Here is a 15,929-nt window from a genome sequence, read left to right as displayed (position 1 = left end):
AAGCTTCCAATTCAAACAATATTTCCAGAACTTGATGAGGAAGAAAAAATCATATTGGAACCTGAAGAAGTAAAAGAAACAAGAACTTGACAGCTAAGAAATCGATCAATTTCAAAATATCTCATCAAGTGGAAGAACTTACCCGTTTAAGATTCCACATGGGAGGATGAGAATTTTATACAGAAGCATCCAGAACTACTCAAGTGTTGAAGACAACACTTTTTTGAAAGAGAGGGGCATGTTAGGTCCTTATAATACTAGTGATCCCCCCTTTACTATTGTCGTTGTATCCCTTACTGTTATTGTTGTGCCCCTATTGTCCCCATATTGTTATTATTGTGCCCCATAGAAACTCTCTATTGTTATTTTTGTGCCTTTATATTATTATTGTTAGGTCGACTTGGTTATATTGTGACCCCTTAGGCTCCTATATATAGAAAGGAGGTTTTGTCATTTGATTCATCCAAGAATTGTTCATTTTTGTAAAGTAAAGGAGGTTGCCCCCTCGAAGAGGCTTATTTCTAAGGCGTTGATCTATATTTTCTATCTTTTTGTGAGCTGGTTTCATAACAGATTCTAGGTGGGCCTTACTCTGTCATCTATTTACTTTAAGGAAAAGAATTTTGTTCCTTGTCTCTATGTTGTTCTAGGTTAGGCACCGACCTAGGGGAGATACTTTTGTCTGCAATCGTAAATCTCGTATAACATTCCCATTAGATAGTGTTTCCACTTCTTCATAGTTTGCACCAAGGCATAGAGTTCCTTATCATAGGTAGGGTATTTGAAAACTTCCCCATAAAATACTTAAGAGTGGTACCATACAAGCCTTCCTCCCTACATCAATACCACTACCATAGCATGCCCACTCACATTTTTCTCCACTTTGAAGGGTTGTTTCAATTTTGGTAATGACACGACTAATACTTGACTTATCTTCTTTTGTAACTCATCAAAATACTATGCTAACCCTTTCCCCATTAGAAAATATTACTACTCATTGTTATAGCATGGAGTGGTGCTTCTACTACTCAAAATGAGGTTATCAATTTCCTCAATTATTGTGTTGTTCCAATAAAAACAAATTAAACTATCAAACGTGAACTGTAAACTCAAAATGAGAACTCTATCCAAAAAACCAAAAAAAAAACATGAAAAATGCTCCGAAAACGAAAAGTGTTGTTTTTTTTCGAGGTAAATTTTCAAGATTTTATAAAAATGGTAGAAAAGGCAATAAAATCCAATTTTTTGTGCAAATAACACCTTGTAAACAAAAGTGTTGATGTTAGGATAACGTGTATGTGTGTTTTTTTGGGTAAATTCTCAACATTTTTTAAAAATGGCAATAAAAGCCAATTTTTTTAATGCAAAAAACAACTTGAAAATAAAAAGTGTTGATGCTCGAATAATGTTTTTTTTTGTTCGGTTAAATTTTCAATAAATTTTAGTAATGACGTCAAGGATAAAATATCATAACTCCGAAAAACCTTAAAATTCCAATCATTTTCAGGCATGGCACTAAAGATAAAATACAACGTCTCTGAAAATCCTTAAAATTCCAATAATTTTCAACCTTGGTGTTAAAGATAAAATACTTATAATTGTTTTCAACCATAGTATTAAAGATAAGATATCATGGCACAGAAAAACCTTAAAATTTTCATAAATTTTCAACCATGGAATTAAAACCGACAATTGTGACTATAAAAAACCTTAAGTTTTCAACATATTTAAACCATGGCAATATGGAAAAAATATATGATTAATTTTTTTTTTTTAAATAAACACTTGAATGAAATTCATTATACCAAGAGTAATTCCTTTTTTAAATGCTAAAAATGTAGCGATTTTAACATCTTAGTCTAATACAACTTGACACATTGCAACAAAACTTAAAAAATAAACCATCAAATTGACACGCAGTGTAGGCAAACTCAACCCACTACAATGGAAACTTAAAAATCAATCATAAAATTGTCACATTTGTGGGGCACACTTAATCAATTATATTGAAAACTTTAAAATCAACTTTCAAATTGGTACATAATGGAGTCGAGTTGCTAGTCAAAGATTGACATGGACCTTACAAATAAATATATAAATAAACAAAACAAAAAACAAAAACAAAAACAAAATAATAAATAAATATATAAATACAAAAAAATCATTCACAAAACTTAAAACTAAAAAAAAGGACAAAAGAAAAACAAAACGTTTTCAAAAATAACAAAAAGTAAATAAATAAAACTATATATATTAAAAAAAACATAAAAAAATATCAAACAAAAAGATGTAAAAAAAAGAAATAAACAAAATTAATTCATAAAAATTTAACAAAAAAATGATTGAAGAAAACATTTCAAAAAAAAACAAATATAAGAAAATTAGTGAGAAAATATTTCAAAAAACAAATGAGGGAAAAAATTTTAAGCCATAAATAAAAACAAAAATTATTATTTTTTTAAATAAGATAAAACATATTATATATATATATATATATATAAATATATAAAAGAACACACATTTAAAAACAAAAATTCTTAAAATACAACATTTAAAAATTTAAAAACAAAAATCATTAAAATACAAAATTAAAAAAATAATAATAAAAAGAATCAAAATAATTAAGAAATTAAAAAAAAAAAATTATAAATAATAATAATAAAAAAAAAATTAAATAAATATATATATATATATATAAACTCTTAAAACAAAAAAAAATACAGGGCTTGCCCATGAGGCCCAAGGGCTCGTGGGACAGTGTGGGAGGGGTTGTATGCAGCCCCCACCATTTGGCTCATAGCCCCACGAGCCCCTAGGTGGGCCTAGCTGATTCTAAGAATCGACGAGGGTTTGCCCACGAAGCCTGACGGGCCGCTGGCCAAGGCGGGTAGGTTTGCGTGCATCTCACCCATTCTAGCCAAAGGCCTTAATGGGGCCTGACGGGCCTTGGGCGGGGCTGCTGAATTTTTTTTGTACAATTTTAATTTTATTTAAATGTTTTTTTTAATTCTTTTGAATTTTATTTTAATTGTTTTTTATTAATTTTTAAATGTTTTTATTTTAATTGTTTTTTAATTGTAATGTTTCTTTTTTCAAACTTTTTTTTGTTTAATTATATTTTTTATTTTTTTGTATTTTTAATTATTTTCTTTCTTTCTTTCTTTTTTTAATTGTATGCTTTATTATTTTTACCTTTTTTTTTGGTACTTTTACAAAATAAATTAAGTGTATCATTTTTTGTTTGGAAAAAAATAATTTCAAATGTCATCATCTTTAGATATAAAATTCATAAAAAATTCATAATATTTGTTATTTTTCCCACTACTCTTATTCATTTTTTTCATAAAAATCTTTTATTTAACATGTCATTTTTAGCGAAAAGGTCCATTAATACGTATTATTTTAATTATATCTATATGTAAAATGTGTTTTTTGTCAATTGCTTAAAATTGTTATTTTCAGTGACAATTATTTTTTGTGTATTAAAGTATTAATTAATGATATATAAACATATAAAAAATCAAAACCTCAACATATTAATGTTATTATTATTTTTTTAAATTTGCAAAAATAAATAAAAATTTCACTATAAAAAAAATTGTAAAGAAAAACAAAAAGCACAAGTTTGGAAAACCCTTAAAAAACAAACATCTTAAGATGAAAAAAAAGAAGAGGAATAAGACAACTTCAAAAATAGTTAAATAACCAATAGTTAAAAACATAAAAAAAAATGTGCATACTTAGGACATATGAAAATTTAAAGTGCTAAAAATATGTCTTAAAAAAACTAATGTTGGTGTTTTTCAAAATCCACATGAAAATCACCAACATTTAAAAAAAAATATCCACACTTAATACATTAAAAAATTTAAAGTGTCAAAAATAAGCCCTCTAAAAAAAGGGGTTGATGTTGCATTAACACTTTCCAAAATCAACATGAAAATCACTAACATTTTAAAAAAATGTTCATACTTGATACATAAGAAAATTTAAAGTGTCAAAATATGCCTCAAAAAAATATTGATGCTTTTTAAAGTCGACATGAAAGCGTTTTAAAAAAAATGTACATACTTACATAAGAAGATTTAAAGTGTCTAAAATAAATCCTCTAAAAAAAGGGGTTAATGTTGTATCAACATTTTTCAAAATCAACATGAAAATCACTAACATTTTTAAAAAAATGCTCATACTTGATACATGAGAAAATTAAAAGTGTCAAAAATATGCTCCAAAAAAAATGTGTATTCTGAAACAACATTTTTCAAAATCAAATGATTTTTTTCTACCTCAAAAAAATGGGTATTCAGCACAATTCTCATTTGATAGTTTACATTGTTTAAAAATATTGACTTCAGAAACATAAAAGGGTAGTGGAGACTTCATGATGGCCTCCATCTTGGAAGAATATATGTTTGACTCTCCTCCACCTATCACATACCCAACATACACGAAATATTATTATGAAAAATCATAATTCCTAATATTTTCCAACATTTGGTGCTTCTTTAATCTCCTCAACATCTGTTTCAAATGTGATATGCGCTCCTTCCAAATAGCACTATATATCAGTATATCAGTAAAATGGAAAATGACAAATGAATATATAAAATAGTGCAGTATGTCATCCATTAACCTTGGAAGCATAGCAAGTGCCTTACATAAGAAAAGTGTCATGATCCAAAGTTATGCAGAAATGAAAAAAATACAGATATACACATAAACACAGAGGTGCAACAAAAATAAAACTTCATTTCATTAATATCAAAGAACTGAAATATGCTTACATACAGAAATGGAAATAAACTAGCTCGGGCAATGATAGCTTATCTATGAGAAGCGATGTGGTGGATACATGTTTTTGAACTATGTTACAATGAGGGCCGAAGGCTTATTTATTATTGAGAAACAATGGAAAACCCTAAACATCAAAAAACCTAACCCAAATAACAGTCCAATGAAAAGGTATCGAAACCAGGGGGAAGATCTCTGTGATGGCAATGGCTTTGCTTCGCCTTACCCGCATCTGCCAAACTTTCGGTAACTCCACAAGCCAGAAGCCTGAATCCGCTCGACTAGAACTGATCATCCATGCACTGCCAAGAGTAAGGGTTTCCTGCTGTTTGCAGCAGTTATGGGTTAGAAGCAGATCGGAGGGGCGAATTCGGCTAGATCTGCTGCAAATGGTGGTTTCAAAGGCAGCACATAAAGCTGGTAAATCCCCAATCGGTTCAAATGGGTTGGATATGCTATTGAAACACCCGCGGATCGGGCACTGGACAGTATGCTATGTGGCAGAAAATGACGAAAATGGAAACGCTGGCCTTTTGGGGTTAGAAAAGCCGCTACAGAACTTTGTAGAAAAATACCCTGTGCTGATTACGGGTTTTATTCTCTGTATATGGGCTTCTGGAACAGAGAGGGGTGCTGCCATAGCACTACAATTGAAATGGGATGATTTAAAAGTTGCGGCACATAGATCTGATGCAAGGCCAGAACCTGGAGCTTACAAACCAGCCGAACACAAGCGCAAAGGCAAGAGATTGGCTATAGTGCTGGAAGGGGATGAGCGCGATTGGACATGGGACGAGTTGCCTGCTCACAAACAACCTCCGTTTGACCATGGAACGCAGAATGCAGCACAGATCTGGGGACATGAAACTGCCAAAATACCCCTTTGGTCTGAGCTTCAGGACAAATGCGCTGAAGAAGACCAGATCGGCAAACAACATGTAAGTAAAAACCACAGATCCATCACTGATCAAATGGGTTTATTACCTAATATACAAATCACTCTACAACAAACTCAGATCTGGATGCGTGATAACAAAAAGGCTCCTCACAGATCTGGACCACAGTTTCAGATCATAGATCGAAGCAGAGAACAGAGAGATGGGATGATTATGACGGAACAGCAAAAGATCCAAACAACACCCGTTTTGGATACGCGCGAAGGAATAAAAAGTACTCTCTTTATCAGATCCATGGAAGGGAATACAATATGCATCAGGATAGGGAAATGGGAGGCGACAAAAACACTCAAACAGAGGATACAAGAAAGGACTGGAATCCCTCCATGCAAACAACTCCTTCTTTACACAGGGAAAGTATTGCAGGAGGAGCGCAAGCTAATAGAATATGGTATAGGAAACGACTCAACAATCTGTCTTAGCACAAGACTCCGCGGAGGCTGTTCCGGCACAAGCTCAAAAGGACCTGCGTCCTTCAAAGATGCAGTAAAAGGGAAGATGGAACCACAAACGAAAACAGAACAGCAAGCTACAACACCAGGGGCCTACATTGTTGAGCAGACAACACAGAACCCTGCATTAACAATTGCCATACCAGAGGTAAATGAAATACATGCTGATTATTTAACCAAAGCAGTGATATGTAGGTTCAATGGTTTTTGGCCCAAACCGGAAGCCCTTCGTCAATTGATTTACTCCATATGGACAGAAAGCTGTGATATCCATCTCTGTTCAAAGGGATTCTTTATTGTCAAATTTGACACCATAAAGGACAAGGAATATACATTGAACGAAGGAGCATGGTTCTGGGGCAATGCAGGCCTTTTTGTGAAATCATGGTTCTCGAATTTCGATCCCAACAGCATGGTAGTCTCCAAAATGCCAGTATGGGTAAAATTATTTAACTTACCTATACACTTTTGGCATTACAAAGTACTGGAAGAAATCGGCAACGCCTTGGGGACATTCTTAAAAGTGGACAATGAGCGCCTATCAAAGGATATCTACACTTTTGCCAGGATCTGTGTGGAGGTTGATCTCAGTCAAGGCTTACCAGATCACATCCTCTTACTCCATAATGGAAAGCAATGGGCACAGCCACTAGATTATGAAAACACTGCCTTTCGTTGCCGCATATGCCGACAAACTGGTCATCTTCAGAGTGCATGCCCACAAAATAAAAAAGATAGGAAAAGAAGACAGCCATCAAAGCCGAAAGGATGGCAGTTTACGGCCACATGGGCAGAGGATATAGAAGAGGAACAGAATGCAGAAACCACCAGTATACCTCAAGAAGCTAAAGATGGAAGAAATAACCCAGAAATCAACAAAGAAAGCAGTCCACTCCACTCACAGAATAATGAAAATCTGATTGAATATGCAACAGATCCAAATGCAAGTAACCCACAGCAGCAATATGAGAACCCAGGCCAGGAAATTGGGGGCAGCAAGCGAGCATACTCTACAACAAGCTCAGATTCTGAAAAAGAAATCATGGCTGCCACAAACGAAGTACAAATGACTATTGTAACAGCCACGCCCAACAATGAAGGTTGGCGGAAAGTGGAAAAAAAGAAAGGTAGGAAAGCATAGATAGATAGCTACATATTTTTTTAGATCCTGTTCTTAGCAGAACAAGTTTTGTTACAGCATATGCTATTACAGCATCTACAACATGTAATTTTACTCAATTTTGAATAAAATTATTATTTCTTCAGTGAAAAAAAATTAAAAAAACCTAACCCTAGGAGATGAAGCGCCAAAACTATGGGTCTCGTTGGGGTAAATTGGTACATCAACTTCCCGGGGTCGTAACTTTGACATATGATCTCTGATTGACACACATGATACCTTGTTATAAATATATATATGAGGACTATAACTTTATACTACAATCATTAAATAAGGGCTCTTGTTTTCCTGTTCCAAAAAAACGTCATTTAGGGCCTCAAAAGGGCTCCAAAAGTTCAGGATCCAAAAAACTGCCAAAAATAGTAAATTATGCTACAGTTAAGGAAACTAAAAGATTGAAAGAAACAATGGTAGGGTTCAAAGTGGAATAGACGAGTAGCCACCAATATCAACCTACATAAGTCCCCCCTCCATATGAACTTCTATGTGTCCATTAAGTGTGTCCATGAGATGGAGAAACTTTTGTTGAACCTAGTCCCTAGTGAACCACTTTCCCTAATGAAGGATTTGGCCTGCTTTGACAAATCGATATAGCTGGATCCTTTATTGGTGAGTGTTCTTGATCTACGTGTCCATGATTTAATCAATTGTGGCTTGTTCCATGCAGTCTAGGTTTAACTCTATTGGTGTGAGTTTTTTTGCAATGTCGGATGTATCCAGCAATGGTGAAAGTATGGCCGAAGGCATTCCACATTGAATACTGAGTCAAAGCTAGCGAATGGTGGAATGTTGAGCTTGAAGGAATTGTCCCCTATAGCCTTGGTGATGGTGTATGGCCCATATCAGAGCGAGTGAAGCTTGTAATGGGGCCCAACAAGGCATTCCTTCTGCAGATGTAGCCAAACTTTGTTGCCCACCTGGAACTTGTGTGGCACCTGATGTTGATCATGTCATTTCTTGTACTTAGAATTGACTTTTTCCAATATTTCATGGACCTACTGGCAGATATGTTGAATGTTACCAATGAATTTGTTAGCCCTATCATCTTCGAACTAGACATGAGAAGAGTCTGCCTAAGTAGCTGCAAATGGTATGGCCATATCAATGCGACATAGTGGATGGAATCCCAATCCCACTTGAAAGGGGTTGTGGCCAAATGAGTTATGGAGAGCTATGGTGTAGTTATGTTGGACATAAGGGAGGCTTTCATCCCATGTGCATGGATGGTTTGAGTTGTACATGCGCAGAATGTGTACATCATCATGTTGAAAACCTATGTTTGGCCAATAGTTTAGGGGTGTAAAGTTGTGGACTTCATTAACTTGATATCCAACATGGACCAGAGACTTAACCAAAATGTACTTAAGAACCTGTTGTCCCAATCTGAGATAATGGACTATGGGATCCCAAATTGTACCCATACTCGTTCAAAGAAGAGCTTAGTAGTGGTTTCTATTGTGATACTCTTCTTGAAGGCTGCTAGAATGGCCATCTTAGAGAATCTGTCAACGATCATGAAAACATAGTCATTTCCATGCTTAGTAGAGGGAAGGCCTGACATGTAATCCGTGTAGATGGATTCCCAAGGTCGACTACGAGTAGGAAGAAGAGTATATAGGTATTGTTTCTTGATGGCTGGTTTGGAAATGGCGCAGGAAGTGCAGGATCTGATGTACTTCCCAACATATTGTCGAAGGTTCGGCCAATAAAAATAATTCTGCAGCACTGCCACTATTTTCTCTACCCAGAAATATCCAAAGACTCGACTATAGTGCGCCTCCCAAAACATCTTGGCACACTTGCTTGAAGGAACACAGAGGTGTCCTAGGTGGCATAACAGTGCATCCTGGAGGTGAAAATTTGGAACTTTCTTGCCTTCCAGGAGCATCTGGTATGTGTTTCCGAATTCTGGATCACTCTTGTAAAGATGCGACCACCCCACATTCTCGTGCCCACAAGAGTCAAACACAGTGGTCAGCGCCATCACCGGTGGTCAACTGAGGTAGTCTACAACATTGTTGGCGCTACCCTTCTTGTACTTAATGTTCAAATGGAACTATTTCATGTATGTGGACCATTTATGATGGTGATTGTTTTGCAACATCCCTTGTGTCTCTATGAACTACAAGGGTTGATGGTCTATGTGGATGATCGTTTCCTTCCTCATAATGTAATTCTTCCATTGTCGGCGGGCCTGCACAATGGAATAAATCTCTTTGTTGTAGGTAGGATACTTTTGAGTTGTGTCTGAAAGTGTCTCATTGTGATATGCCACTAGATTCCCTTGCTGAGTAAGAACTGCAACAATAGCATAATCAGAGGCATATGTCTCGATCTCAAATGGTTGTTGCAGGTCTAGTAATGTGAGCACTAGTGCAGAGCAGAGGTGATGCTTCAACTTGAAAAATGCCTTATGTTGGGATTTGTACCAAACTAACTTTACTTTCGCTCCTCCCTTGGTGACTTGACTCAAAGGCCAAGTGATATGGGAGAATCCCAACACGAACCTGCGGAAGAAGTTGGCAAGACCCATAAAGTTGTAGAGCTCTATTAGAGTGGTTGGGGCTGGCTAATCCTGAATGACTTGTATCTTGGTTGGGTCCACATGCACACCTCCCTCATCAATGATGTACCCTATATATTGAACCTAGGTCATACCAAAAGTGAATTTCTCCAAATTTGTGTACAACTTGTATTTCCGCAGGGTTTGGAGGACCTATCGAATATGGTGGAGGTGCTCTTCCAAACTCTTGTTGAAGATCAAACTGTCATCCAAATACACCACCAAAAATCAGTTGGTGAAGGGTCGCAAGATGTCGTCCATCAGCCTCATGAAGGCTGTGGGGGCATTCGTCAAGCCGAAAGGCATGACCAACCATTCAAAAAGCCCCTCCTTAGATTTAGAGGCAGCCTTCCACACATCGAGGCATTCGATCAATACCTGGTGATAACCAAACTTCAAGTCAATCTTACTTAAATACTTACCCCCCCTTGAGCTGGTCCAGAAGGCCATCAATCCATGGGATTAGATACCTATTTCGAATACTTATGGCTGATAGTCAATACATATTCTCTAGGTCTTGTCCTTCTTTTGTACCAACACGGTCGTGCTCCCATGGGGTGATGAACTTGGCCCGATGTGCCCTTTCTGCAACACCTCTTGAATATGCCTCTTAATTTCATCGTTCTCTAGAATGGAGTGTCGATAGATCAGTCTAGTGGATAGCGGCATGCCCAGGGCCAGATCAATGGAGTGCTTGACCTGATATTGTATAGGTACCCATGTGGATGAGGTGAATATGTCCGTGTACTCCTCCACAACCTTGTCAATCTATTTTTGTTGTACGGAGGAGCCATGTCTAGATGTTGTGGCGAAAATCTTCTTCTTTCCCTGAGGGCGAATTGTTAAAATTAGCAACTAGGGCCAAATTCCACATGGGTCATCTTATTTATGACAGCTGATATTTTTCTTGGATTCCTCTCTCCAAGAGGTGTAGGATTGATCTAAAGATCATCTGATTTTGACTTGTAAAAATGAAGTTATTAATTTATTTTGATTATGGTCAAATTATCAAGGCCGACCAGCAAACTTATGTAGGCTTAGAAGCCCAACAGTCACGTCTATTCATTTTTAATGTTGCATATAAATAGAAGGCAACTTAGCCTCATTTGGAGACACTCATCTTCACACTTCTCTCTCTATCCTCATTGATTTGTTACGGATTTCTGGGCCTCTGTCTCTCTCCACACGTCAGAAATTTCAGGAGAGCGAAATTTCAGGAGACTGAATTTCTGGACAGTTTGACCAAGCATTGACCAGGATGCGTTGACCTCCCTTGATTGCCATTTTTTGAGGGCTATCTCTGTTTGGGTAGGCCGCATTTCTTGGCATAGAAATCGATGTTAAACGTTGATTGTTGACCAGCGTTCACTGCCAGTAGGGCTGACCGCAGGTGGGATATTTGACCAGACTTTGACTAGGCTGAATTTGATTATTTTGAGGGTCGTTTTATCTTATTATTTGGAGGCTGAAGTGTTGGCATTATGATACAGGTGTTGTCCTTGATGGAAACTCACTCATAGTTCAGTTCAAATTTGATAAAGGACAACTCACATTGTAACAGGAAATTTAGAGGTAACGGGGCATTGGTACAGAAGAACAAGAAGTTGGAACAAAGGTCTATTGATTAGAATCAAGAAGTTGAAGGAAAAGGATGTTGTAAGGTAGTTTAAGTTTTATACATAGGTTCACCTTGTCAAAGCAACGTATACACACGGGTTAACAGAACAAAAGGAGTGTATATGTATGCACGCACTTTCACAAGAGGAAAAGCGCGTATGGGTTGGAAAATCAAGGAAATTCAAGATTAAAGAATACCAAGGGTCAATACCATGGTATTAGCCCATAATATTGAGTGGAGTAACGACTATTTGATCCCGTCCAAGAATACCACAGATTCTAAGTGTTGTTTTGGTCTGAGGTATTGAGAAAGGCCAAAAACTATATAAGGAGGAGAAGATCAAAGGGCCAAGTGTGCAAGTAAAAGGGTTTCTCAAGAATACTTCTATCTGAAGTATATTTTATGTTGCAGGGGCTATGATTATGATATAATATGAAATATTGTGTGCACCTTGAATTCAATGTTGTATCAGGATCATGAGACCTAAAATGACTTATCATTGAATGATCTAATATTGGTTGGGCTAGATCTGATTGCTTACATATGTTTTATTCTTTAAATGTCATGATCTGGGTATGTCTGAAGTCTGGAATAACAAAAAAGTTGTAATTTAGTATTTGCATATATATACATTGGTTTGCCTTGGTAAAGGCGCATTTACACGTTGGTTCGAAGCTTCCAAGTAGCTTATTCAAAAGAAAATCTTGTTATTCAGAAATGACGGATCTATCTGATCAGTGCTGCTGGTTTACTGTTCTTTGTCAATGATGTCTTCTTAGATCTGAAAGTAGAACTAAATGCATAAGGAGATTGAGTTTGATTGATTAATTTATTAAGTGAGAATGGTGATATTTGCTTCTAATTGTTTAGATCTCTGTAATTTGATAGTAGATGTTCAGAATATTACTGGTTGGTACAGATTTGATTCAGAAGTTTTTATGATTCAGTAGTTTTGTAGGTATACGTAGGTTTGGTTAAAGGAAGTAGCGTATACACATAGGTTGGGTTCATTAAAGTAGCGTATGCATTCTGATGTATGATTTTTAAGGTTGTAGCTGGTTCTGAATGATGATGCAGGTTTCTAGGTTCAACACAGTGTTCTGGTGACAGTGATCTGACTGTTCAGATTGACTGATTGTTGGTTGATGTAGTTATTATTATAGAGTTTGAGCTTCAAAGTTTCTGATGGGTCCAATGTGAAAATTTGATGAAATGAGGCCTTCATATTATGTTGTTGTGTACCAAGAGCTTCCATTCTAAAAATTTATGAAATGTGGTCCCTGGAGGAAGAGAGAAGTTCATATCCTTCTACAGGTCAACACCTACATACTAATAAAAATATCGGCTAGTACAAAATCTAGGGGGTTGTAGCTCCCTTCCAGTAGAAGTTGGAGAACGAGAGAAGGTTGTAGCCTTCTGTAGGTGGGTGCCTGCATACTGGTATGAGTCTACACCAATACAAGATTGTAAACATATTTTCTTTATATTAAAAAGAAGACAGAGATGACAACATCAGGTGGTTTTTCCCCCTCATTGGGTTTCCACCTTAAATCTTGGTGTTCATGTGTGTTGCTTATGTGTGATGGTTTATTATTTTATTACTGCACATAGTTACTACATAATAAAGTACTGATGCACTGATTAAAGATCAACGCATGATGAATTAACTAAATCATAAGTTCGCTAGGTATATGCTAGTTTCCTTAATCACAGTTTCTTGCACACGCAAGTTCACTTCACTGGAGTAGCGTATATAAATCTAATTGTGAAATGAAAATTTATTGATTGTAAATATTGATTCACTCCCCCCCTCTCAATATTATTTCCAATAATTGGTATCAGAGCAGGTCCTTCAGCAGAAGCTTGATCGCTTGAAGGGAGATCTCTCAAGATGAACAATCACGAAGGAATGGGATCTATCAAACCACCAATATTCAACGGAAACAACTTAGTATATTGGAAGATAAGAACCAGAGCCTATCTTCAGTCACTTGGAGCTGATGTTTGGGAAATTGTGGAAGGAGGATACCAATTTCCAGTAGCAATACCTATAGATACAATGGGTAAGAAGTTATACGAAACCAATTCCAAAGCAGTCAATACTTTATTGGGAAGTTTGTCAAAATTAGAATTCGTCAAAGTCATGCAGCTCAAGACAACCAAAGAGATATGGGACAAAATCATTCAAAGCTACAAAGGAGACTCCCGGGTAAAATGTGCTAAGCTCCAAACTCTCAAAATACATTATGAAACTCTCAAAATACATAATGATGAAAGCATTTCTAGTTACTTTTTATGAGTAGATGAGATTGTAAATTGTATGAAGAATTTGGGTGAAGAAATAAAGGAGGCTACTTTGGTAGAGAAAATATTGAGTTCTTTGTCTTTTAAATTTGAGTCAAAAGTATCTGTCATAGAAGAAAAGTAGGATCTTCAATCTAGTACTGTTGTTCAACTTATTGGAATTTTAACTACCTTTGAAATGAGGAAAGGAGGTCCATCAAATATTAAGGAAGTCGCTTTCAAAGCTTTAGGAAAGGGAAAAGAAAAGGAATCTCTCAATGAATCAGGATATATTTCAGAAGAAGAAGATGAGGTAAACTTTTTCAAGAAGCTTCAATGGGATTTCGTAAGATTCAGAGTTAAGCTACCATTCAAATGCTTTGCTTGTGGTAGAGTTGGCCATTATGCTGCAAAATGTCCTCATAAAGATAATCATGAAAAAGAAAAGGAGTTTGCAAAATGCAATAGGAAACAAGTTGTTAATAGAAGAAGTTACTATGCTCATGAATATAGTGATGGATTATCTAATAGTGATGAAGATGAAACTGAACAAGATTATAAACTTCATGGCTTATAAAAATGATGATTTTTTGGATGCCTTAGAAGAGGAAGACTTTCTTGAAGAAATCACTAAACTAAAAATCTGTGTGGAAGAAAATAATATGATCATAGACACTTTGACACATCAACTCACTGAAAGAGAAAAACACAATGAAAAACTAGAATGTGAAGTTGTGGGTCTAAGAAAAGAACTTGAGGAGACAAAATCTCTTAATCTTAGATTTGCTAAAGTATTAGAAACTTTAAATGAAATCATCAAGGTACAACGCTCTCCTCTTATAAAGATTGGTCTTGGATATACTGAAGAATCATCCCAATCAAAAAATCCGTCAGCGACCACCAGAATCTATCTTGAAGCAGCATATACCAATGAATAGTATGTCAATCGTCAGCAAAAAGCTAAAAAGTACTCAAGTAAATCATGCTCAATTTACTCCAAGGATGAACATCAATAAAAGCATAAACCAAAAGGTAAACAATATCAAAATATTATATGATCACAGAAACTTATTTAATGGACAATGCTTTTCATGCCATAACTCTGGGCATAAGGCTGCTCAATATGTTGCTTACAAAACTATCATGACTAGAGAAGCACGAAATCAAGGGAGCGTAACAGTGAATCAAGAAAAGTTCTTATAATAACTTTTATCCTCTTGAAGATGAAATTGAATGTTCGTTTTGCAATAAATTTGGTCATGAAGAATCTGAATGTAGGAGCAAATTTCAGCAAACAATTCAAAAGGAGCAAACATCATCAAATCCCAAGGTATGGAGAAACAATGAATATCAATAAGAAAGATGTGGGATAGCTCTGTTTGCAGAAGGACAAGAAAATCAGTGATACATTGATAGCGGATGCTCTAAACACATGACAGGTGATATAGATAAACTTCATTCATATAATTCTTTAGAAAAGGAAAAGAATGTCTCCTTCGGAAATGACATACCAACTGTCATTAAAGGTAAAGGTTCAGTTTATTTGAAAGAAAAGGTTAACGCTGAAAATGTCATGTATGTTGATGGTTTAAAACATAACTCATTGAGTGTCAGTCAAATGTGTGATCAAGGAAATGAAGTTGTGTTTTGATCAAATGGATTTGTGGTTTGTGAGCTTGATACAGGAAAGACCATAATCAAAGGTACAAGAACTCCAAGAAATCTATATATAATAAAAGGAGGAAAAAAACAATGTTATCTAAGAAAAACTGATGAAAACTAGTTATGTCACAGAAGATTGGGGCATCTAAGCTTTTCTCAATTAAGAAAATCATGCAAGCTCAAGGCAATTCGTGATCTTCCAGATATCAGCATCCTAGAAAATACCATTTGCAAACCATGTCAAGTTGGTAAGAAAACCAGAGTTCATTTCAATGAGAAAGAAGGATTAGCAAGTAAGCCTCTTGAACTCATCCATACTAATTTGTGTGGGCCAACAAGGAAAAAGTCACCCTGCGGTGAAGAATAATTCATTTTATTCATTGATGATTTTTCTAGAATGTGTTTGATTTTTTTACTAAAGCAT

Source organism: Pinus tabuliformis, chromosome 6 (genome assembly GCF_031772625.1).
Source record: "Pinus tabuliformis cultivar Carrire ecotype Pingquan chromosome 6, CPIR1, whole genome shotgun sequence".
Taxonomy (NCBI): Eukaryota; Viridiplantae; Streptophyta; class Pinopsida; order Pinales; family Pinaceae; genus Pinus; species Pinus tabuliformis.
The sequence above is the reverse complement of the archived record's forward strand: the minus strand, read 5'-3'. Positions refer to the sequence as shown.